A 25,832-nucleotide genomic window follows, 5' to 3' on the forward strand; every position below is an offset into this window, starting at 1 on the left:
TGGGGGAAATGTTTTCCAGGGACTTTCAAAGACCTTCACAGCAGACCCTCTAATCACAGGCCTGGGGGCCTAGGAGAGAAAAATGATGCTGCGGGACAGGACCAGGGCCCCACTGCTCTGTGCAGCCTTGGGACATGACACCCTGTGCCCCAGCGGCTCCAGTTCCAGCCATGGCTAAAAGGGGCAAAGGTACAGCTTGGGCCATTGCTTCAGGGGGTGCAAGCCCCAAGCCTTGGAGATTTCCATATGGTATTAGGCCTGTGGGTACACAGAAGACAAGAGTTGAGGTTTGGGAACCTCTACCTAGATTTCAGAGGATGTATGGAAATACCTGGATGTTCAGTCAGAACTCTACTGCAGGGGTGAAGGCCTTATGGATAATCTCTACTAGAGCAGTGTGGAGGGGAAATGTGGGGCTGGAATCCCTGCAGAGTCCCCACTGGGGCACAGCTAAGCAGAGCTGTGAAAAGAGGGCCAGTGTTCTTTAGACCCCAGGATGGTACATCCACTGACAGCTTGTGCCATACACCTGGAAAAGTCACAGGCACTCAGCACCAGCTGTGTTAAGGGGCTGTACCCTGCAAAACCACAGAGGCAGAGCTGCCCCAAACCTTGGGAGCCTTTGCTTCCATGTGCCCTGAATGTGAGACACTGAGTCCAAAGAGATTATTTTGGAGCTTTAAGACTTAATGACTGCACTGCTGGGTTTCAGATTCGCATGGGACCTATAGTCCTTTTGCTTTGGCCAATTTCTCCCATTTGGAATGGGAGCATTTACCCAATGCCTGTACCCCCATCGCATCTTAGAAGTAACTAATTTGTTTTTTATTTTTCAGGCTCATAATCGGAAGAGACTTGCGTTGTTTTAGATGAGACATTGGACTTGACTCTTGGGTTAATGCTGAAATGAGTTAAGACTTTGGGGGACAGCTAGAAAGGCATGATTGTGTTTTGAAATGTGAGAAGAACATGAGATTTGGAAGGGGCCAGGGCCGGAATGATATGGTTTAGCTCTGCATCCCCACCCAAATCTTACATTGAATTGTAACTCCTAATGTTGAGGGAAGGACCTGGTGGGAGGTGATTGGATAATGGGAGCAGATTTCTCTATACTGTTCTTGTGATAGTGAGTGAGTTCTCATGAGATCTGATGGTTTAAAAGTGTGTGGCACTTCCCCCCTTGCTCTCTTTCCCTCTCTGCCACTATGTGAAGAAGGTGCTTGCTTCCCCTTTTCTTCTGCTATGAGTGTAAGTTTCCTGAGGCCTCCAGGTTATGCTTCTTATTAAGCCTGTGGAACTGTGAGTCAATTACACCTCTTTTCTTCATAAATAACCCAGTCTCAGGTGGTTCTTTATAGCAGTGTGAGAACTAACTAATACAGAGGCCAAGTGGACTTGCAGGCCTGCTTTCGTGCCTGATGTCTTCCCGGGGCCCATACCATGGTTGGCATCCATAAACATTTATTGAATGACTGAAGAGATGAACCAGGCACCTTTATACACATTATCTCACTTAATCCTACACTGCAACGCAGGAAAGGTGAGCCTTGTTATACAAGGATGGAAACTGAGGCTCAGAGACAGAAGACACTTTGGCTGAGATTTCAGGGCTGGTGGGAATTCAGCAAGGAGTTGGATAGCCAAGATGGAATCACCTTCTTCTCCCTACTCTTGACTTCTTTGAGTTCTAGTTGATTTCCCACCCACAGATTAAATGTCTAAGTTCTGCTCTGCAGTGTTTCTCAGTGACCAAAGTATCCAACAGGAACCAGCCCCTGAAAACCTCTATTTTAAGCTTTGCTGAAATTTCCAAGGCCATGAATTGGTCTTAAGACAGAGAAAGGAGGGCGGACTGTAGTCTCTGTAGAGACTCCCATTTAAATTGCCCTGCCCCTTCCCCCTGGTGTTGATGTGTAATGAAGTTAGGCTTCTGCTTCTTAGTAGGATCTGATGACATGGCGGGGAGCATAAGCAGGACCCATGCTCTGCTTCTGACTCCAGCCTGTGACCTGGCATTATCAGACTTAATATCAGACATGGTTAATTTGATCTCTATGTTTTCCAAGCTTAGCACATCGGTTTTTCCTCATTAATCTGCATTTATCCTTAAAGATGGTGCACCAAAGTCCATTGCCTTTTGACTTAGTTGGATGAACATGAAAAGGTCAAAAGACTTATTCATAATTAGAAAGCTTCTCCCTTTTACTCTCTCTTCTCCCTCCAGCCTGCCTACCTCCCACTGCTCTGGGCTTTTCTCCTCTGCTACCTTTTCCTGAAATTCCCAAGGCTGTGTTCACAGATTGACTCAGAAAGGGAACAGAACTGGTGGTGATGAAGTGGAAGGAGACAGAACAGTCCAGTGATTAAGGGCCTGGGTTTGAGCTGGACAAATCCAAATTTGAACCCAGACTTTTCTACTTCCTTCAGACGACACCTGAAGCAGAAAACATATCACCAAGTCCTTATTTAAACATTTGTAAAATGGCCATAAGAATTGCGCCTACTTCACAGGCTGAGATATTACATATGAAGTGCTTAGCACTTAGTGCCTGGAATGAGGGAGCTGATTAATAAGCTCTTGCATAAATGAAAATTTGGGGTGTGAAAAGGAAGCAGGGTTTTTACAGCTTCTCTGGCCCTGACCACAACTGAGGCACTGAACTCTTAGAGGTCCAGTTTTTCACTCAGGGAACAAAGAGATTAAATTGAGCATAGGCAGAGGACAGTGGAGCTGGAAGACCTGTTGGGGCCCATTCATGGAACAGGTGAAAAAACTGAAGTCTGATAGAACTCACTCAGGAGAAAGTGAATGGGAGATCACAGTGTCACAGCTAGTTACTCTCTCTAGCACACCCAGGTGACACAGTGACCTATGGGTCAGGGGAGCTGAAAGAGCTCCTAGCAAGTGTTTTGAGCTAAAAGAAAAAGAAAATACAACATGTTGAAATGTGGGGGATGCAACAAAATAGTCCATAGGGGAACAATGTATAGTACCAAATGCCTATGTTAGAAAGAAAAACATTTTCAAATTAACAAACTCAGTTTTAAGAAACTAGAAAAATAATAGCAAATTAAACCCAAAGTAAGCAGCAGAAAAGGAGTAAAGACAATAGCAGTCATCAATGAAATTGAAGACAGAAAAGCAATAGTGCTTTCAGAAGATCAATGAAATGAGAGCGTAGGTAGTCAGAAAGACCAGGAAAAGGATTGAGAAAATACGAATGGTTAATATTAGTAATGAGAGAGGTAACGTCACTGTGGAGTATACTGATATTAAAAGAATAATAAGGAAATGTTATGACAATAAGTTTGAAAACTTTGATGAAATGGTCAAATTTTTTGAAAGATACAAATTTTCTAAGCTCACTTAAGAAGAAATAGATAACCTGAATAGCCCTATATCTCTTTAACAAGTTGAATTTGTAGTTACCCATCCCTCCCGTAAAGAAAACTCCGGCACCAGAAAGCTTGTCAGGTACATACAGTTAAGGGAGATATCTACAAATAATACCTCCCAACTTATTGTACGAGGCCAGCTCCAGGCCTGGGCAGTCTGTGACCACACTATCTTGATTCCCAGGGCTCCTGCTCCTGCTCCTGCAGCTGGGAGCCCCTGTTCCCCGGGATGGGTCTCTTTCATCCTGGGTTACTTCAAATGGGAAGCCCAGCTCACGCGGGTGCCTCACACCTGTAATCTCAGCACTTTGGGAGGCAGAGGCAGGCAGATCGCCTGAAGTCGGGATTTTGAGGCCAGCCTGGCCAACATGGTGAAACCCCGTCTCTACTAAAAATACAAAAATTGGTCAGGCATGGTGGCCCATGCCTGTAATTCCAGCTACTCGGGAAGCTGAGGCAGGAGAATAGCTTGAACCTGGGAGGTGGAGGTTGCAGTGAGCCGAAATCACACCACTGCACTCCAGACTGGGTGACAGAGCAAGACTCCATTAAAAAACAAACAAACAAACAAACAAAAAACCCAGCAAAGCCCAGCTGCATTTGGCTATTACAAATTTGTGAATAGAGGGGAAGGCATAGGCTACACCCCCTCGCTGGCTGTTCTACACTTCCTCATGCCCCCCTTTCCTTGAGGAAGCGGGCATCTGTCCCATCTCATGCACACTGCTTCTACCTACTTCCCTCTACAAAGTCTTGGCACTAGCTGTCCCTGCACCCTTAGGGTGTTGGCTTTTGTCACCACATGGGTTCCTACCTTCAAATAAATATTGCATTTTTCTTCCTAAGTAAAATCCTGATGGACAAAAATACCTTCCTCATGTTCCACAGGTATCCTTGTTTTACAGATGAAGAAACAAGAGGCACAGAAGTCACGGCCAGGGAGAGATTTTGGCAGCAGAAGTTCCATGTGGGGGTGGCAGTTGAACCCTCAGTTTCTGCTCAGACAGGCTTGGGTCTGATCCCAGCTCCACCACTGGCCAGCCAGCTGTGACAGCAGCCCGTCACAGCCCATTTGAAGAGTAAATGAGGTGACACATCTCAGGTGCTAGCAAAGTCCTGGCACATAATAAACACTCAAGTAAACGCAGCTGCTGTTGCTCTTACTGGCATGCTGACTGCACCAGAGAGCCTGCCTCTGCCCAGGCCCCGCCCCCAGACTTTCCTGTCTCTCCTTTCCCTATCATCTGATTTCTGTTCCTTTCTGCTTTCTAAGACCAGATTAAAAGTCACTCCTCTAGGCCGGGCGCGGTGGCTCACGCCTGCAATCCCAGCACTTTGGGAGGCCGAGGCGGGTGGATCACTAGGTCAAGAGATAGAGGCCATCCTGGTCAACATGGTGAAACCCCGTCTCTACTAAAAATACAAAAAATTAGCTGGGCATGGTGGTGCGTGCATGTAATCCCAGCTACTCAGGAGGCTGAGGCAGGAGAATTGCCTGAACCCAGGAGGCAGAGGTTGCGGTGAGCCGAGATCATGCCATTGCACTCCAGCCTGGGTAACATGAGTGAAACTCCGTCTTAAAAAAAAAAAAAAACAAAAGTCACTCCTCTATTTAAAATGCTGCCTGGCAGTCTGGCGAAAGATGTGGAAATGGAATTTGGGAATAGACAGGCTTCAATGCAGATCCGTTTTCTCCCCTCCTTAGCCAGAAGTCCTTAGACAGGTCCCTTAACCAAGCGTCAGTTGACTCACCTGCATATTGAAGACAGCGCTCTGTAGCCTGCGGCTTACGGTAAAAACCAAATGAAATAACGGGTGTGAAAAGGGCTTTGCAAATGGCCAATGGCAAACCCCGGCTCAAACGCTGGCTTGTTTTCCTTCTCGCTTTCTGTGTCCCTTGGCAACCAGAGTGTTTAACCTGTTTTCTTTCTTTAGTTTAATGAAGACCCACTGTGCAGAAATAGCCATGTTGGGGGTTAGATCACCGACCAAGCCTGGAGTTAGAATCCACAGTTCTGAGCTTGAGGCAAGCTCCCCACAAGGATGCGCTCTGGGCCCTGCAGACCCCCGGGCTCCCATTGGCCCTTCTGCCTCTCTGCCCCCCGCCCCCTGCTCCCCTACACAGCTCTGCAGCAGCCCCCAAACACCTCTGGCTCTGCTGCCTCTACCTGGAACGCCCCTCCCTCCTCTTGCTCCTCTTCCTGTCTCTCAGGGAAGCCCTCCCTGACCCCAAGACCAAGGCACACACTGCACAATTTGCAAATGAGTGGCTTCTCTCCCAGCTGATTTTGTGACGTCTAAGAGTTTGGAGACTGTGTCTGTCTGACTTACGCTTGTGTCCAGAGCTCTGCATAATACCTAGCCCATGGTGTTTATGGAATCTCTATCCACTCAGTATCGCTGGCCATGTCACAGCCTTGCTGGGAGGCACTAAGCATGTGTCTGTTCCTCTCTGGAACAGTGTCTCCTGGGCAGTGTAATGAAGGAGCTGGGGACGATGGCCTGCAGCCTCCTCCACTGCTACTTCCCTTCGCTTTGAAGGCAGCTCCCCGACAGTGGGGACAGCTGCTGCCCACAGTCTGCTGATGTCAGCAATACAGGCTTCAGGTGCTCCTGCCTCCCATGCCCTCCTTACAAATAGCTCTGTCTGAAAGCACTGGGGTCACCCTTCACCCCGCCCAGGACACATAGGTGGCCAATTACTCTCAGTGTCTGGAGGCCTGATGGGGAGGGGGTGTCAGGTCTGCATGGGGGCCTCGGCCCTGGAAAGAATCCACTGGCTCGGCTGGGTGCAGTGGCTCACACCTGTAATCCCAGCACTTTGGAAGGCCGAGGTGGGTGGATCACGAGGTTAAGAGATCGAGAACATTCTGAACTACACGGTGAAACCCCGTCTCTACTAAAATACAAAAATTAGCTGGGTGTGGTGGTGCACACCTGTAGTCCCAGCTACTAGTGAGGCTGAGGCAGGAGAATTGCTTGAACCTGGGAGGCAGAGATTGCAGTGAGCCGAGATTGCGCCACTGTACTCCAGCCTGGCGCCTGGTGATAGAACAAGACTCTGTCTCAAAAACAAACAAACAAACAAACAAAAAAACAGAATCCACTGGCTTATCTAGGAGATGAGAAATGGAAGGTCATTTTGGTCCCTGCACCAGGCAGGGCCTGTAGCCACCAGACAATCATTTGTGGCCTGAGAGTGGAAGTAATAGATGGCTCTGTGATTCCAATTATCCTCGATCATTCAAATGACTCGGAATGGAGAGCGAGACTGTCCTGTTTGGTAGCGATGTATGCAGTGCCCCCCACCCCCACCAGCTATCCCCTCTCCAAGCTCCAGACTGCTCACTGTGGGGCCGCCCCAGGGGCTCACTAAGCTCCCAGCTCTCCGTAGGGCTGCTGAGCACCCAGGCCTGAGTCGGTGGGCTCTGCTGGGTGCCCAGTCCATTTGATTGTAGAAAGTCTGGGTGGGAGAAGATCCTACTAGGGCCGTGGGGAAAATCAGGTTCTCCTCTGGGGGCCCTCAGGCAATCAATCTGAGCTCGCCCAGTGCCAGCTCTGTGACTTTGTGACTTTGTCCCACTGAGATGGGAGAATGATAACGTGCAGCTGGTAGGTCTGAAGTGAGGGCTTGTAAGAGAATGGTGTGAAATGGCTGGGTGCTTGGCACATGAAGGCCTTCTGTGAGCAGATTAGCCGGTGCTCTGGTGCATGTATAGGAAGCAACTCAAACTGGCTTAAGCAGAACAGCAAGGGACAGCTCCTGGAACCCACAGATGACAAGGCAGCCGGCCTCAGAAGGAGACAGGCCCAGGGAACCGCAGACCCCGCTTCTTCTTGCTCCATCTGCAGGGCAGAAGAGAGTGGCCCCTCGGTCCTGAGCACGGATGTCTCCTCCATCCGACAGAACAGCCCAGATACAACTAGATTCTCTCAGTCGGGGATTTCTGGCAGAGGTACTCCCCTGGGTCTGACCTGGATCTGTTCTCTGGTTGTCTACTCTGGCTTGCTTGCTCTCATCTCGAAGCAGGTTAAAAAGGCACAAGCCTGGCTTCTGGGAGGCAGGCCAGGAGGTGCTGAGGATGGTGAAGGGGTCAGCATGAGCTGGATGGAGGCCCTCCAGAGTTCCAGGCCCCATGTCAGCTCTGGGCCACCAAGGGAAACCTGGTCTGGGCCCTGTTCTTGAGAAGTTTACACCGGGGAGGGAAGACAGACGAGCATCCAGTGTGATTAGCAGGGCACAGGGAAGGCAGTGGCATGAGAACCAGGTTCCCCGGGCCCGTCTGCATGCCAGGCTCCATATGCCTGCTTCCTCTATGCCTGCTGAGTAGATGTGACAGTCTTCCCGAGAGGCAGAACCAGCCACACAGCACAGACACAGCTGGGCCAGGGCTGGACCCCAAGCCTCCAGGCCTGGCTTTGGGATGGTGGCAATCAGGCCCCAAGGTGGTTGGTGGGGCAGCCATTTCATCGCTCTGCTACAGAGAGACCCCATCGAGCCAGGTCTCCCACAGCCATGCCAAAGATCCAGCACTTCTTAGCTACAATCCTGAGTCTGGGAGAGAAGCAGGAAATGACTCATCCTCTTTCTTAGACATAAACACAACTCTGTGCTATTAATATTTACTCAGGGGCTTCTCCAAAGGCCCCAGACAAGGGATCATGAGGAGGGAAGGGTGTGAACGATGACCTTCGCCGGATCTGCAACTGCTTTCAAATGGTGCAGAGAGACTCTGAGTGCCACAGTGAAACAGCTCTGTCTTCCCCATTTGACAGAGGGGGACACTGAGGTCCAGAGAGGACAGGGAGACTGTCAGAGAAAACCCAACAGGGTGGTGGCAGAGGAGGGAACAGAATGTGGGAGCCCAGGGAATAGGACGAGCACAGGGCTGTCATCTGTCAAATGGGAAAGCAGGAACTGATTGGGGGATGTTTCCCTGAGATGTCAAATGGCCCCTCCAAGTGTCTGGCAAAGAATAGGAACTACACAAACTCATCAAAGTCATGGTGAGGATGCCAGTGGTCTCCCTTGCCCCCACTTCCCAGTGTGCTTTGCACTGCCTCCCAAAGCCCTGTTTCTGCCCTGCTCCCCACCCCTTCGGTGCATTGGACCAGAATAAGACAGCTGCCCAGGCTTGGCCAATCAGAGTACCGGTGCTACCAATTCAAAATTGAGACAGAGAGGCTGGTTAGGTCTCCTGGTTGTGTGAACTGATGATGCATACATTTCTGGTTTGTGAGAAATGAAAAAAGTAGAGACCCGAGGTCTTATGAGGTGGGTGGGAGAGAGTTACTCTGCATTCGGGCTGGTGCTCCCGTCTCCAGTCCGGGTCCCTCCTGAGTCCTGGCTGCATCTGAGAGACCAGGGTCCTTATGCCAAACTGCCCCCTCCCCTGCGGCTGAGCAGATTCTGTCGCTTGTGACCCAAGCAGCCCTGATTCCCACGAGGAAGAGGAACTTCCTGATGCTCAGAGGGACCCATAGCCAGGTGGGCATTGAGCTCAGGAGGGAGATCACTGAGGTCCATGGGAGGGCAGGAGTCCCGCAGTGCTGCGGTGTCCTGGGCCTCTCACCTAATTAACCTCCCCTCCCTGTGTTTTCTGCTTCCTGCTCTGTGTCCTTTCCTTCCTCACCTCCCACACCCAGCCCCTCCTGGGATCCAGTCGTCCCTCAGACATCATCTATAGCCCACTCGTGCCTGCTCATCCACAGGGCTGGCCACACTGGGGACACAGAGAGGGACAAGGCCGTGTCCCTGTGCTCAGGGAGCCGCCAGTCTGTCTGCAGAAACAGAGACGGAATCACTCACAGCCCAGCCTGGCCAGTGCTGAGATGGGGGAAGACACGGGAGGAGCTGGGGGAGCCGGGGCCAGCCAGGCCCTGGACATGGAGGCGGGGAGGGCTTCTGGGAGGAGGTGGTGACTGGGCTGAGACCTGAAGGAGAAGTAGGGGAGCCAGGGAAAGGGGTTCCCTTCCCCCACTCCCCACCCCCTTCCCCCCTCCTCACTCCCCCCTCCTCCTCCTCCTCCCTCCCCACTCCTCCAGGCCCCGCCCAGTCGCGCTTGTGAGGACCGGCGGCGCCACCTTCAGGCGGCGGCCGGGAGCGGTGCGGGGCGCCCGGACCAGGAGGAGGCCAGGGCCGGTCCCGCCCTGGAGGTGGCGGAGGTCCCGCCCCGACCGTCCCGGGGCCGCCCTGCCCCGCAGCCTGGTCTCTGGCTGCTCCGCGGCCGGCTCAGTCTCCCATAACGACCCTAATTACCAGCCAAGCTCGGCTCCCCAAGGCCCGGGCGCCAGAACTGATGACTTTAATAGCGATCCCTTCCCTGGCCCGCCTGCCGCTCCCCCGGGGGCCGCCGGCCTGAGGACGCAGCGATCCCTGCTGTCCTGGGAGGGCGGCCGCACGGGGGTTCCACAGCCTCTTACTCCTGGGAGAGGCCTCAGCCAGGGCGGCTGGGAGCCCACTCAGGCTGGCCTAAGAGCCTGGCGCCGCGCGCGTGTTCGTCTGTGGCCAAACCGCAGTCAGTCTTGCACCCCCCTAACGTTTGCTCCGTGGCCACCCGGGGACGCCGCCCTACGCCTGGCGGGCTCTGGGACCAGGGACCCAGAGATGAAAAGACAGTGGGGTACAGGTCTTGCGCTGAGTGGCTGAAGCTGTGACATCGGCCTGTGACAGTTCCTGCGGGGCCCAGAAAAGGTGCTGGCACCCCGGGGGGCTTCCAGAGGGTGAGGGAGGGGACTCTGAACTGGCTTTGCAGAGTGGGTGGCATCTGAGCCGGTTCATCCAGGTGCAGTAGGAGTTTGCAGGGGGGAAGATGATGAGGAGGGCGTTCCAGGCAGGGGACAGGTGCCCAGAGGCGTGGGCTGGGAAGAGCAGAGGCTTTCAGAGACGGGGAGTTCTGTGTGGCTGAAGATGGAGGGGAAGGAGGTGGGTTAGGCTGGGGGAGCATCACGGGTCAGGCTAGAAAAGGCTGTGTGTGCTTTTTGCTAGCCCTGTATTGATATTCAGTATTGATACAATACAAGCTAATAGAAACATTCATACAAATTATTATTTTTACTATTAATATTATAGCCCCTAATACTTATTAAGGGCTTCCTGTCTGCCCCGTGCTGTCTCAAGCACTTTACGTCTGTTGACTGAGTTAATTTTGATGACAGCCCCGTAAAGTAGGCACGACGGGAGAAACAGGCACAGAGACATTGGGTAAGTTGTCTAAGATGGCTCAGCTACTGAATGGCAGAGCATCCTCTCTCTGGAGCTAGCTTTCCTTACTTTCACAGCACCCTTGTCCCCCCCACCCCAAAACCTCCAATTTAATTTTTCTTAGATTATGCTTCCCGAGGAGGAGAGCACCATCACCTCTTTACCCAGAGGCAATTTGCAGCTTGGAAGAAAAACAAGGGCCTGGAGAAAGCAAATCACCCAAAGCCATGATTTGCCCATGCTGGGCTCTTGGGCATCAAGTTGGCTGGATCAGCAGCCTGGGACTGCCTGTCCTCCAGCCTCAAGTCCCTGGGCCTGGCTAAGGTTGCCTCTTCTCCATCCTCACCCCAGGAAGCCTTGGCATTTCCAGAAACAGGAACCACTGCCCAGCTACTGCCCCGGGTGGGGGCACTGGCAGATCCGCACTGAAGGTTAGTTGCAATATCAACCTCTTTTAGTGCTGAGAATCCAGCCCCAGACTCCGCCCCTGAGAGCCTTGGGAAGGCAGGGGTTTTCAGGGGCCCGTCGTCAGCCGAGAGGTTTTCTCTGGCTGGGCTGAGAGTGGGTGTCATCATGAAAGCGGACTTGCAATTGCATACCTTTTCCATAACTGAGCCAGAGGGCTGTTTCTGTTGCAACACTGGACTGGAGAGAAAGAAATGAGAAAATTGACTTGTTTCCAGCAGTGATCCAGAAAGCAAGTGTGGAATCTGCTTTGTGCTTTCGGACTGTTAGTTTTCTCTCCTTCCTTTCTGCATCTGTGCTTTATCGTGACTAGAACAGGGATGAGGCCCTGTAAGCGGAAATGGAGGTGACAGGACCAAGCATCTGGACCAGACTAGATCTGCCAGTGGAGAGACCCAGCCAGGTTTGGGGCCTCTGTGATGACCAGGGAAGTCGAGCCTAGCCTCAGTAAGGACACAGGCAGTGACAGATTTAATGACAGAGAAGAAGGCACAGGATAGAGAGAGGCTCAAGAAGGGCTAGAACAGCCTGTGGTCTCGCCCGTCTCCTCCCTGTCCCTCCCACTTTACGCTGCAGGTGCAAGGGCTGGCCCCTGCTTCTCCTGCACGCCAGGCCCCTCCGTGCCCTGCTTCTTTGCACACGCTGCCTCCCTGCCAGGAATGCCCTTCTCCATTCATCCTTCCAGCCACGTGTCCCCTCATCCGTAAAGTCTTCAGAGGCTGCTCTTTACGACCCACATACTAATATACACACACATATATGTATTTTTTGAGATGAAGTCTCACTGTCACCAGGCTGGAGTGCAGTGGTGCGATCTTAGCTCACTGCCACCTCTGCCTCCTGGGTTCAAGCCATTCTCCTTCCTCAGCCTTGCCAATAGCTGAGACGATAGATGCACACCACACTTGCCTAATTTTTTTTATTTTTATTCTTAATAGAGACAGGGTTTTACCATGTTGGTCAGGCTGGTCTCGAACTCCTGACCTCAAGTGATCTGCTTGCCTCTGCCTCCGCCTCCCAAAGCACCGAGATTACAGGCGTGAGCCACCACACCTGGCCTACACATAGCTCTTTAAGATCTTCCCAGCCCCAGACATTCTCACTTGTAGAAACTCTCTCCCCCATCAGATCAAACATAGCAAAATGCCCTCACAGCCCACATTCACCAGATTATATGCGACTATACAAAAGCTGGGTTGGAAAGGAAGGTGACCGTTTGATAATGTTATACTTTGTAGACATTTGATTAAACATTTATCCATTTCAACTTCACAGCTTCCCTTTTTTAATTTGAAGCCAAATAAATTGTTTTCCCAGACCGTCAACATTTTCATAGGCCCTTAAGAGCTCTTAGGTCTTGGCACTGTGCCCAGAACAGAGAGTCTGCTCCCATCAGCCTCCGGCTGGGCTATGGCAGGTGGAGTTTGGCTTCCCGGCTTGTTAGAGGGAGACCGTCTCCTTTAGCGGCCCTGCCCTGAACCCGAGCTGCTTCCCTGATCTAATTAGCATCGCTGAGAATTAAACTGCACACTGGAGCGTGCTCCTGTTCCCCCGAGGGCGTCCCAGAATTAATACTGCTTAAATATGAAACGGTTCCTGCCCTTGGGGCCCGAGTCAAGGAGGCATGAACCAGAAACAAGAGTTGTAATTACTAGCTCTGATTAAGCAGTGTAAGTTACACAATACCATAAAATACAACTCCTCCAGCAATGAAATAGTTAACAGTACTTGGAGTTATTTCTCTTTTCTTTGAAGGGAGCACAGGCTGTTTATTCTTTACTCTCTTTCTGTTCTTATGATTCCAGTCATTCATCCAGCTCAGTAAATTACTGGGCACCTACTATGTGAGGTACTCGGTAAATTACTGGGCACCTACTATGTGATGCACTCGGTAAATTACTGGGCACCTACTATGTGATCTACTGGATAAATTACTGAGCACCTACTATGTGATGTACTCGGTAAATTACTGAGCACCTACTATGTAACGTACTCGGTAAATTACTGGGCACCTACTATGTGATGTACTCGGTAAATTACTGGGCACCTACTATGTGATGTACTCGGTAAATTACTGGGCACCTACTGTGTGATGTTCTCTGTAAATTACTGAGCACCTACTGTGGCATACACTGGGAGCAGGGAAAAGAAAGAAATATGTCAAGGTGCTCACACTGCTGCGGCTCAAAGTCAGGAAGGGACTGTGGCCCCCCAAAGACAATTCACACAGACAAGCACACCACGGGACGCAGCCAAACATGCCATATGCAACACATTACTTAAGAGCATAAGGGGAGGACTACCTCAGATGGGGGTGATGTTGGGAGCTGATATTCAAGTTGAGAGCTGAAGAAACAAATGACCTGAAGAGTGGGAGCCAGAGTGATCCAGGTAGCATAACTGCCCATGCAAAGGCCCTGGGGTGGGAGCCAGTGCGTTTGTTGGAGGGACTGTGGAAGGCCCTGGGGCAGGGGCAGTGTGTGGTGAGGGCAAGCATAGGGTTGTGGGGAGGAGGCAGCAGCCAGCCCAGTGGGGCCTCTTGACTTCAGGATCCATGAGCAGCATAGATGGGTTTTAAGCAAGGAAACCTGGTCTCATTTGTTCTTTTTAAAATGACCCCTAGCTCCTCCAGGAGGTCAGAATGGGAGCAGGAGCCCAGTGAGGAGATGGAGGGGGACGTCCAGGCAGAGGGGATGGCAGCTTGGACCAGAGCAGGAACTGTAGGGGTTTAGGAGTGAGGAAGTTGTCCACACCACTCCCGGGTTTCTGGCTGAGAAGCCGGGTGGATGGAGCTGCCATTTCCCGAGTGGAGAAGTGGGGAAGGCAGGACCAGGAGCAGGCTCAGGGCTGAGAGCCCAGCGTGGGGTGTGTGACTCCAGGGCTGCATCCCCAGAGAAAGGGAGGGGAAGCCGGAGCATCCCGGGGTTGTGCAGGGGAGAACCTGCTGGAGACCTTATGTAGGTGTCCTCTCTGGAGAGCAGCAGGAGCCTCCTGGAGAGTGGGCAGAGGGTAGGGAAGTGATCAGAGTGAGGGGTGGTGACTGCCCTCACCCTCTCTAGCACCCCCCAGAGAGGACCTTGGAGGCAGCCGTGGAGGGGCTCTTGTTGGTGGGAGGACTTGGGGTGGCTGCGATTGGTTTGCTGAGCTCTGCTCCTTCCCCACTTTGTCACCTGCTGACCCTCTGATGGCTGCCCAAGGCCCGGCTCTGGCCTTTGCTGCAGCTCTGACTCCCAGAGTGGCTGGGGCCAGGTATGTGGAGCGCAGGCCCAGAGCCAAGGCGAAGGGCCCCTTATTACCAGGCCACCTGCAGCTGTAATCCTGGCCTCCCCAGGTCCCTGCCCTCAGCTGCCCCCGATAGCTCTCAGCAAGTACGGAGATAAACCCTGCAAATCTCCATCCCTCTTTCCCTGCAGCGTGTCTGCATTTGCAGGGCTACGAGGGGCTACTGCCCATTGGTTTCATTTGATTTGTTGTGTTTATTTATAAGCTTTCTATTTCTCAAACCTGAATATCTCCCTCAAGTGAGTGAAATCTGCTCTGCCAAGGGCTTTTATGAGAAGTTACAGATGACACATGGGAAAGCGAAGAGCAGGTTTATTTTTGAACCCTGGGCTCCGAAAGATACCCATTCTGTCCATCCATCAGCTCCCTCGCTCTGGCAGAAACACTGACTGATGTGCACAATATGCTTGGTCTTGTACTGGGGACCGGGGGTACAGAGACACCCAGGTTGGATGTCCCAGATGAGCCCACAGTGTGGTTGGGCAGTGGGAGGAGGTTGGGGCAGAAATAGGCTATGACAGCATGGTGGAATCAACATTCATTCATTCATTCTTCATTCAATAAACGCACGGGTGACTGTGTGCCAGGCACTGTTCTAGGCACAGATGCTGAGCTGTAAACAAAACAAACTAGATGCAGCACTGCCCCATGGCACCCACAGTCTAGTAGGGAGACAGATGAGAAACAAACCAGCAAGTCCATAACCTGTCAGGTCATGGTCTCCAGGGAGGAAAAAGAAAGCAAGGGAAGGCAAGGGCCAGGATGGGGATGGGGCTCAGCCCCAGCCAGAGGGCTCTGGTTGCCATGGAAATGGGTGGCTGGGGGAAGACTGGGCCTGAGCAGAGCTGGGTTGACCTGAGCCCAGGTGAGGCTGAACCCCTGGGTTCCGTGACCACCATTCCCACTGGGCAGGCAGAAACAGCCCTTCCCCACTGCTGAGCTGGCGCCTTCAAGTTTCGAGACCTCAGCTGCTGAGGCTGAAAATGGAGGCCCCTGGAGCGAGCCGGGGAGGAACTAGTCTTGCGCTTGTGATGGCCTGGAGGCTTCTGGCTCCACATGCTCCTTTTCTGAGAAGAGCTGAGACCATGAGGGGTGCCCTCACAGTCCCCCAGGCAGCCCCCACTTCCCCACAGGTGCCTCTCCCTGACGTACAAAGCCCCAACCCCAGCCAGGCCTCTTGGGGCCACGGCCACTCCCACCTCCGTCCCAAGTATCTGGGCTTCGCTTTACTACATTGACACTGAGCTGCAGCCCAGGGAGAGCCTGTGTGTCCTGTTGGCCCACAGTGCACAGCAGTGCTTGGTCCCAGTTTTCCGACCCTCTGCCCACGTGGCCGAAGCTGGTCCTGGATCCTGAAACCCACAGCCGCTGGCTGCCACCTGTGTCCAAGCCACCCTTGCAGCACTCGGGCCTGGCGGGCCTTCCCTGGCCCTGTCTGCTCCCTGGAGCCACTGGCCGCACTGAGTGTCCTGCAGGGCCCTGCTGTCCTCCTGCCCAGCAGCCCCCGTTCCTCTTGGTGTCAGAACCCCCATCCTTCTTTGGGAACTGTCCCTCCCAACCCTGCTCAGTCCATGTGATTCTGTGGTGCGGGTCCGGGCACAGCCAGGCAGGGCCTTCCGTCCACCGTGCTGTGAGTGGATCCCTGCCGGGCACGGGACCCAAGCTGAGTCAGGGAACTCATTGCTGGGATTTTGCTATGGTGGTGAGGAAGGAGGCCCTCTAGGTCTTCTGGAGCAGATGGAGTGGTTGGGGTGAGGCTCTGAGGACCCCACAGGAGGTGTTGGGCATCTGAGTCCTTGTGGAATCAGGTAAAAACCTGGATCTCTTTCTCTCTCTCTCTCTCTCTCTCTCTCTCTCTCTCTCACACAAACACACACACACACACACACCCCTACACACCTCTTCTGCATGGCCCAGCACTGGCAGCATATCCTTCTGGGAGCAGTGGGGGATTTAACAGTGAATTCCTGGCAGAGCCCCTGAGCTGTGGAGGCATGGAAGAGAGGGGAGGGGATGGCATGAGAGAGCAGAGGAGGGGAGGGGAGGGACAGGAGGGGATACTGGTGACCACCCCTGCCCCTGGCCCCTGGGTTATGCAGCCCAAACCCTGGCTTTGGAGCAGCATCCTCACCAGCTGCACACAGGATTACCTGGGAGCTTTGAGAGGGCATCCTGCAGGCTCAGCCCAGCCCTATCATGGCATTAGGGGTGGGGCATTGTGGGCTGTCATGCTCAGATGGAAGCAGGAGCAGTGGATCCAGGACCTTCTCCTTCTGCTCTGCCAGCCTCAGCTACCATATGGGGCAGCCCTGGGTACTCACCTGGGGCCTGCAGGGGTGGGTCCCAGATGCCTGCCTGCTCCTTGTCCCAGTCTGAGGAGGCAGCCGCCCAGGCTGTGGAAGCCACTGAAGGATGTTAGGCAGGAGGGCAATGTGACTGGCCTGTGTTTGGGACAATCACCTGCCGGGTGATCCAGCTGTCCCAGCATTTGTGCAACCTGGGGCATGAGAACCAGTGGAGGTCACAGGCCAGTGACTGAAAGTGAAACTTCACAAGTCACATCTGACAGATCCAACATGCTCCATTCCCCTGCCTGGACTGACACATCTTCAAAAGCACGTGGAAAGCCAGATTTGAATTTGGAATTCTCAGACCCCTCAGCATTCTGCTTTGCACGATGGTGGTGTTGAGAAGTTGGGACTGACCAAATTTGGGACCAGGCCCCCTCCTGTCCCCTCCCATGGCCCAGTCCCTCACCACAGTCTCACACAGCGTGCAACACCCCACCCTGCAGGTCTGTGCTCTATTTGTGTACCTCCTCACACACAGCTGCATGTCTGGGTCAACAGGTGGGCAGAATGACACAAAGAAGAGGCCACGTGGGTCCTGGGAGCAGGCAGGGATTCTGGGGCTGGGATATCTGGAGCTAGAGCAGGGCCCCCTAAACCCGGGCCTCCCTCACTCAGGTCTTGGGGTGTTCAGGGTGGTTGCATTGCAGGGCAGGTGGGCAGGAACCAGTAGGAGGGCGTGGGGCTGTCTGGGCCAGAGATCACCAGGGGCTAAGATGGGGGAGAGGGGGAAGGTGAGGGCGAGAGGGACCCCAAAGGGTGTAAGATGTTAAAATTGGCAAGATTAGACGGTGCCCAAGGTGTGGGGAGAGGGCGAGTTGGGAATGACCACTTGTTTCTGATTGGGGTGAACAGGGGCTGCAGGGCATGAGGCTGGGGAGCAGTTTGATGGGAAGATAAAGGTTTGGTTCTGGATGTTTCCAGTGGAGAGAGGCTGTGGGCCACTCAAAAGCAGCAGTTGCAGGAGGCCCAGACGGAAAGTTCCAGAAGGCAGGGCAGCCTGTCCAGCTCTGCACTGCATGGGCAGCACTTAGAGTCCCTTGATGTGGACCACGGCTCAGGAGGAGCTTCAGTGGAGGTGATCTGGGCATGAGCAGTGGGGACCCATGAACGTAGATGAGCTCACACAGAAGAGAGGAGGGTGCTGGGGAGAACTGGGACACTCGGTGGGGCTGTGTATTAGTCCATTTTTGCACTGCTGATAAAGACATACCCGGGACTGGGAAGAAAGAGGTTTAATGGACTTACAGTTCCACATGGCTGGGGAGGCCTCACAATCAATGGTAGAAGGCAGGGTGGAGCAAGTCACGTTTTACACGGATGGCGGCAGGCAAAGAGAGAGAGAGAGCTCGTGCAGGGCAGCTCCTTTTTATAAAACCATTGGATTTCTTGAGACTTATTCACTAAGACCCACCCCAATCATTCAATTACCTCCCGCTGGGTCTCTCCCGCAACACATGGGAATTGTGGGAGGTACAATTCCAGATTTGAGTGGGGACACAGAGTTAAACCATATTAAGCTGCCATAACTGAAACAGGCTGGTGGCTTAAACAACAGAAATTTATTTTCTCACAGTTCTGGAGCCTGGAATTCCAAGATCAGGGCGCCAGCTTTCTTCCTGGCTGTGGATGGTCATCGTCTTTCTGTGTCTTCACAGGATGGAGAGAAAGAGAATAAGCTCACTGCAGTCTCTTCCTACAAGGGCACCAACCCCACCAGAAGGCTCCACCCTCACGCCCTCATCTGAATCTAATTTCCTCCCAAATTCCCCATCTCCAAATGCCATCACATTTTGAGTTAGGGATCAGTACATGAATTTGAGGGGACACAGTCAGTTCATAGAAGCAGCAAGCTTTAAGGAATGAGGAGAGAAAGCGAGGTGAGTAGGTGGGCCTGAGGGGAGGAGGAAGTCTGGGAAAGTGTGGCAGAGCCTTGGAAGGACAGCAGATGTGGGTCCTGCATGGAGATGAGGGCAGAAGCTTCTTCCCCAACAACACTAAGAAGCCAGACTGTGATAACTGCTATGCAGTCATTTAAACAAGGTGCGCTGGAGGCTTGTGCCACAGGACATTGATTCCCACTGGAAGTTGAAAGAAACCTCATAGAAATTCTCCTTTTGACCTTGGCTTCCAAGAAGACGGGGTAGGATTACAACTGGCCAAGCTGGGGAGTAGACGAGGTGGTAGGTGACGCAGGAAAGGCAGGGTGCAGGGTTGGCACGTCCAGGACAAAGGCCTCAGAAGCCAGGGCTGGATTTGAGCAAAGGGCACTAAACAGAAGCAGTCAGGCAAGTGGAAATAAAAAGACAAGCTCTGAAGAGGAACCAGGGACAGAAATATCTGGATGCTCAGGATGTAGCAGACAGCCCGGGCGGGGACAGGTGCTGCTGCCAGGGAAATGAAGCATTGGTCTTGGGATCACATCACCTTCAATTTCTCCAGCCTTAGATGAGAAGCAAAATAAAACCATACTATCTGAAAGCCTTAGCATCTAATGAAGTCTTATAATTTTAGGATACTTGAATCATAGGCTCTCAGTGACTGGTTTTTAAAATCACAGAAACACTGAATCTTAAATCTCTTCAGTGTCAAAATCTTGACCACCTCCTCCTCCCGGGTATGATAATGTGCATTCTGTGCTCAGCGCCTTGCACACATGTCATTTAGTCCCCATGACAACCCTGGGAAGTAGGAATGATTATTTTGCCTGATTTTCCAGTTGAAGAAGCTGCAGCTCAGTGAGGGTAAGTCAGTGACTGAAGGTCAGGCACCTGGTAGGGCATGGCCGGGGTTTGGCCCAGATCCCTGGGCCTCTGAAGCCCATGGTCTCAGCCTCACTGCTGTTTGCCTCCTGCAAAGCCTCTCTGCACACCTCCAGTGATGGGGAGCTCATTCCCCTCCCCAGGGCCGCCCATCCATCCCAACTTTGGGCACATCCCTTCTTCTCACCCATTGTCCAATCTGCCTTGGGAGACTGTGCAGAAGACAGACATTTCCCCAGGACTCCTGGAGGGGAAGAGAGCAGCCACCTGAGGTGGGCCAGCGACTACACAGGAGACAGAATTGAATTAGAAAAGCCCCGATGCTGCCCACCCTGGTGAGAGATGGGGTTTATCCCGAGGGAGGGAAGCAACCAGAGACACCGGAGCAGGCCCCCCAGAAAACAGATGGTGATGGAGCTCAGAATACAGAGAAGACAGCCGGGCATGGGGAGCAGGGAACACAGGAATGCGATTCTCCTCCACAGTCAGAGTTATGGGCCCTAATGAGATTGGAATCGTAAGTGCCTTTATTTCCTCAGCTCCTATCTCTGAAAACTTATTCTGCAAATTGTGCCTTGTGTCATCCATCCTCCCAGATGGCTTTTTAAGTGAGGCTGTTTGTTAAGTGGGAGAAGAACAGGAAGATTGATCAGGAGGAGCGAACAGGCAGAGCTGCTGCAGACCCTGTGGAAGGAGACACAGCAAGGCCAGCAAGTGGGGTGAGAGTGTCCAGAGAGAGCCCGGGGAATCCCCAGAAGGCGTGGAGCATGTCCTTCCAGGATGGGACCCTTGGGCACAGCCAAGTCCACATGACCAGGGTTCCAGTGACAGTCGTGACAGATACTGGGCTCCAGTGTGAGCCCTGGATGAGCACTTTGGAGTCACTGGTCCCAAACGTCCTCCCACATCCCCAAGCAGCAGGTACTTTGACTGTCCTCAGTCACCAGAAGAGAAGCTCAGAGAGGTGCAGGTACTTGCCCAAGGTCACACAGCTGATGAGAGGCTGACAAGGGATTGGAGCCCAGGACTGTTGGCTCTTGACCGGAATGTCACATCACACAGCTGCAGACTGCAAGTGAGAACCTCTGGGCTTAAGGCCTAGATATCTGTGTCCTTAAACGTCCCATCCTGTTCTAGGATGCTCTAATGCACAGTCAAGGTTGAGAACACCTGAGCCCCCGAGCCGCCCCAACCACAGCATTGTGCAGACACTGACACCCTGAGCGGAGGCAGCACTTGCCTAGGGTCTCACCGCAGGCCGGAGGGCCTAGAACCCTCACCCCATTCCCTGGTGAATTCCCAAGGTGAGTGTTTGCGGAGCCAATTGCAGGCGAGGCGTGAGGAGGTGGACCTGTCCTCTGTGGCTGCTCGTCTGGCCGCCCAGGGGGAGGGCCTGACGGATTCTGTTTCCACTTCTGCATCTTGAGGCTTCCTTTTCCCTCTCCTTCCTCAGGGCAGCCCCCTTCCTCCTCCCAAGGCATGCTCTGGGGGCGAAGATGGATCACAGCTGTCCCTGGTCATAGATGGCGCGGCCACCACTCTGTGGCAGCCACCGTAGCCCGGGGTGCCCAGCAGCGGCTCAGTGAATGATTACGGAAGGGAAGGGGGCAAGGGCTGGGGAGGGGCATGGCTCTGGGGCAGGGGGGCACAATAGAAAGCACAGTATCTTCCTCTCCAGGCAGCCTCAGTCCAGGCCCTGCACCGTGCCCTCCCAAGCTCCAACTCACATGTGTCACACCAACTGGGAGGGGCCACGGGAGTCTCAAACAATGAACAGTGCTGGAAGCTGGCAGGTACCTTATACTTGCAAATGGCTCCTTTGCCTCCCCCAGGAAAGGGGTGTCTGCCCCATTTCTTAGGCCATGAAAGAGGCTCTCAAGGTGGTGGGAGAAGGTAGGCCAGGGCAGCCTCCCCTCACCGCGAGCCTGGGTCCTCCTAGGTGAACTCTCACCTGACTGGATGCTGTGACCCCATTTCTGTCTCTAAAATGGTTAATTCTCTGGGCCAGGCTGGCCCCGCCCACAGGCTGGGATGGCTCCGCCCACAGGAAGCTGTCCTCATCCTGCCGACCTTCAGCCACTGACCTCCTTCCCTTCCCCAGCCTCTTCTGCAGCCTGAAATCCTCCTCAGGGTTCCCCCTTTGGCTGTTGAGGAGCTCCCGAGGGTCCCTGGGGACCAGCTTTATTGTGTCATTGTGTCTGAAAGCAAGCTGGCCGTGAGCACCTCCCTGGACCTGCCTGGGTATGAGGAGCCAGACTGGAGGGAGGCCCTTGGGGGTCACAGGAAGCCCCTGGGGGTCCCAGAAAGCCCCGACATGCCACCTTGTCCAGGAGGCCCAAGAAACAGGAGTTTCACTTTGTGAACTCACAGGGACTTGGACCCGGACGTCTGAAGAGCCAACAGCCTGTCTTGTGAGGCTCTAGTCCCTCAGGCAGGTGGCCTCTGAGACCACCCCCCTACCCCGGTCCCTCTCAGGCTGGGGCCTCCCGAATATGATTTTGTACCTGGAGCAAAAGGGCAGGTGGGATGGGACCAGCTGCCCTGACTCCAGCCTGCCACTTGTTTGTCATGAGGCTTCCTGGGGCCCCTGGATCTGATTTGACGATCACATTGCTGGGAGTCAGGGGCCCCAGGCAGGGGCTCTGGCTGGGGGGGACAGGCAACCCCCATGCAGGGGGTGCCAGTCAGGGTGACTTCAGGAAAGCGACTAAGTGATAAAGACTCCCAGCCTAGGATGCATCCCATTTCTTGATGCCCCAGCCCCAACTGCAGGAATCTGTGCTGGCAGTGGTCAGGGACCCAGGAAAATGGTGCCTGAATGTTCATGGCAGCCTGATGTGTATGAGAACAGCCCCGGAAGCCTCCGAGCATCTGACAGTCGAGGATGGTGAGGTAAATGATGGTGCATCTAAATGAGGTACAATTACGAAGCTATTAACATCACGCTTTTGAGGAATTTTCAATGATGTGGGGAAAATGCTGATGACAGAATGGTGAGGGAAGAGAAATGAGTATACAGTATGGTCCCAATTACATAATATTTTAGTGCTGCAGAGAGAAAGATCAGATGATGATGATGACGATGATAATCAGCAGAGCTGCTATTTCTTGAGCACTTGCTGTGTGCCTGCATGTTCTTTCGATAGCTCATTTCACCTCATCCCGCCCCTGCGCGATGGCAGCGGCATTAACCCCGTTTTACAGATGAGGAGAATGAGGCACAGAGAGGAGGTTAGGGACCTGCCAAGGAGCCATCGCTGAGACAGGACTTGAGCCCAGGCCTGGCTCCCTCCGAAACCCACTCTGTCCTCTCTACCACTGTCCGCATCTGCCAGGCTGCAGGCAGGGCATGGGGCTGGCTGTGAAAGGCGTCCCAAGAGCTCCATGGAGGACATACTCATTGCAATGAGATTGGTGTCACCACTAGCCCCAGCTTACGGACAGCAACTCAGGGACCTGCTGATGTCACATGATGGGGCTGGACCAGGTCCACGGGCTCTACCTCCCGTGTTCCTCCCTCTGCTGTGTGTGGCTGCTTGGGCTAGAGAGGGGCAGGCACAGCCATGGACCACCACAGCATCATAGCCAGGAGGAGGAGGAGGTGGTCCATCACTGGGCCCTCACAGCACTGCTCTGGGCGTGGGCAGCTGGGGTAGAGAACTCATCCTGGCACCCATCTTTCCAGGCTGACCCAGCTCCTCCTGGGGCAGCCCCAGTGACTCCCCTTGCTGGTTCTGTCCCTGAAGAGTCTTTGAGTTTATCCAAGTGTCTCTCCTATGATCCGTACCTAGCAGGTGAAGGCTGGGCAGGAGGAGGGGAGGCAGCCAGCCAGTGGCTGCCTTGTAACCCACTGTAGGCTCATTAGAGCTGCTTTTGAATACATCACCTTCAGAGAAAGGCAAACTCTAGGGCAGGAGCATCCAGGAATCATCCATCACTTCAAGGGCTCCTCACCTGGGGAAGCTGCAGTTCTTTCCCTGATTCGCTGATGAGTCATCACAATTTTCCTCAACACTGATTTCTGCCAGACACCCCCCTACTGCCCCTACCCCTACCTCAGAGGACCTGCACCGCCTGTGCCAAACCTGGGCCTTGCAGAAAACCAGCAGCAGAGCTGGCTGGCAGGCTCTCCGTCCAGGCCAGTGCGTCCGCACTGAGGAGGAGTCACAGAAGGTCACCTGGATCTCATCCTCCCCACCCCAAAGGTGTGAATATCTCATGGGCTGCTTGTGTTGAGAGATCAAGATATTCTCTGAATTGTGGTGCGGCAGCCCGAGCAGAGGAGTGAGGCTTCCTGGAAGGAAGAGAGGGGGTTCATACGTTATTCTCCCCACCTGCCCACTCCCTGCTGCCCCTTGTTGCCCACACCTCCCTCCTGGGGCTGCTTGGAACTGATTGTTTGAATATGGCCGAGCAGGTCACGCTTGGCCAATGGAGACTGCATCCTGGGCCTCTTTCCCAGCACAAGCTCAGTTGCAGCCAGGCCCCTCCTTGTAGCCATCAGCCAGTACAGTGTGCATTCACAGACGCTGGAAACGGGGGTGGGGGGTGGGATGTCACGAACTCTGTGTGTGCGCGTTTTTCCTTCACGAGCATATTTCCTCCCCATTCTTCACAGCCCTGAAAGTCGCAGGAAGGGAGAAAATTGAGTCGCAAATAAGTAAGCTGTTAAACAGCTAGTTAAGAAACAGCTGAGCTCATGCTTGATTGATACCCAGTCCCTCCCTTCCCCTGGGACAGAGGAGCCTAAAATCTCTGGGCAGAGCAGACAGAAAGGGGTACAAACGTGGGGCTGGGTAAAAGATTTTAAGAATAAATATCTCCCCTCAGCCAACGCCTGTGTTCCCTCAACCTAAGGACTGGCAAATGCCTGCAGGAGTAGAGTGAACACCCTTTCCCTTAAGACCATTCATCCCAGCCGGAAGAGGTGGCTCATGACTGTAATCCCAGCACTTTGGGAGGCCGAGGCGGGCAGATCACCTGAGGTTGGGAGTTCAAGACCAACCTGACCAACATGGAGAAACCCTCATCTCCACTAAAAATACAAAATTAGCTGGGCATGGTCGCGGGTGCCTGTAATCCTAGCTACTAGAGAGGCTGAGGCAGGAGAATTGCTTAAACCCGGGAGGCAGAGGTTGTGGTGAGCTGAGATTGTGCCATTGCACTCTAGCCTGGGCAACAAGCATGAAACTCCCTCTCAAAAACAAAAAAAAACAAAAAAAAAAAGACCGTTGATCCCACCAGGGACCATTTGATTCTGTGAAAATGCCCTCTCAAATGAGCTGAAGTTCATTAGTTCATTTGTTCATTCATTCATTCATTTGTCTGAGCTCCTACATGTGCCAGGCCCCAGACACACAGCAGTAGGTGCAATAGACATGTCTTTGTGGAATCAACATTTTACTGAGGAGAAAGATGACAAACAAACAGCTACGCAGCCAGTCAGGCAGTGGGAAGGGCAGAGGGAAGCAAAGAACAGGGTAGGGGGAATGGGGCTGCTAGGTGAGGGGCAGTTGATATTGCATCATTCTGGCCACCACTGGGGAATGTCCACTCCATCACCTGGCCCATGGCCACCCAGTGCACTTGTGCTAGGACTTGCCAGCCCCAGGCTCTATCTCCTAGAGTCTCCTGGAATCCCACAGGGTCTCCTCGGCCAGCAGATGGGGATGGCTGGGACTTCCCAGGGCTGCTGTGGCCACCACAAATGACACAGGGTTTGCAAAGTCAGCCTGGTCTTTGCCTCCCCTTCCCTTGGCCACATGCTGAGCATTTTAAAGTTAATTGGCTTTGCAATTAAAAGATGCAGAGAACAGGTAATGCCATTAATTTTACATAAATGTGTTCGGGAATAAAGTGTTTACCTCCAAATGGGATGCCTTCTAGGCATATCAATCTGGGCAGCTCACACAGCTCAACAGGGAGAACTCCTCATCCTGCCTGCCTTTTGGGGGCGTTTTGTGAGGTTCGCTGGGTCTTGTGAAACATTATAGTTTAGGAGTAAGCATAATTTTCTCTATCTTATAGATGAAGATACAGAGAGTCAGGGAGGTCCAATGACTCACCCAAGGTACAATGCAAAGCTGAGACACAGGAGAGAATTGAGGCATGGGAATTTCTGTCTTCCAGACTCATTGCTTTTCCTGCCCCACTGCATATTTAGAAGGCAAAAAATGTATGAGTTTAAAAGAGAGAACTGAACACCTTTCGCCAAATGAAACAGCCTGATGTATTTTAGTGTGTGGTCTGTGTTGATTCCATGCTTGGCCCTCAATTTACATCACCGTGTTCAACTCTTACAGTGGCCTCCAGGGGGCATCATGTTCCAGTTTTACAGATGAGGAAACCGAGGGTCAGAGAAGAGCAGTGGCCTGC

This window comes from Cebus imitator, unplaced genomic scaffold, assembly GCF_001604975.1.
Source record: "Cebus imitator isolate Cc_AM_T3 unplaced genomic scaffold, Cebus_imitator-1.0 Scaffold39, whole genome shotgun sequence".
In the NCBI taxonomy this organism is placed as follows: domain Eukaryota; kingdom Metazoa; phylum Chordata; class Mammalia; order Primates; family Cebidae; genus Cebus; species Cebus imitator.